Source organism: Penaeus monodon, chromosome 28 (genome assembly GCF_015228065.2).
Source record: "Penaeus monodon isolate SGIC_2016 chromosome 28, NSTDA_Pmon_1, whole genome shotgun sequence".
NCBI lineage: Eukaryota > Metazoa > Arthropoda > Malacostraca > Decapoda > Penaeidae > Penaeus > Penaeus monodon.
In genome coordinates, this window is record NC_051413.1 from 25,958,380 (window position 1) to 25,958,691 (window position 312).

The following is a 312-nucleotide window of genomic DNA, read 5'->3' on the forward strand; positions in this document are numbered from 1 at the left end:
CTCGGATTTTCTGCGTATTTTATGCTCTGATGTTGTATGATAACTGCGCCAGGGACGGGCATCGCGAGCACCAAGGAAGCGGGAAGGATTCAGTTCCACAAATGTGATTACTTTCTTAACAATAAAAGAAAAGTATTAACAACTGAACATATAAGGCATACCTGCTTATTACTTGACCCAATGATGCTTGATACATGCACAGGCCACTGTAGTTCTGTTTTACTAACTTTGTCTGGACATTAATAGCCTCACACGTACTTACCAAGAAATAGACTAACTGATCTCACCAGTCAACTTAGAATTTTCAGGAAA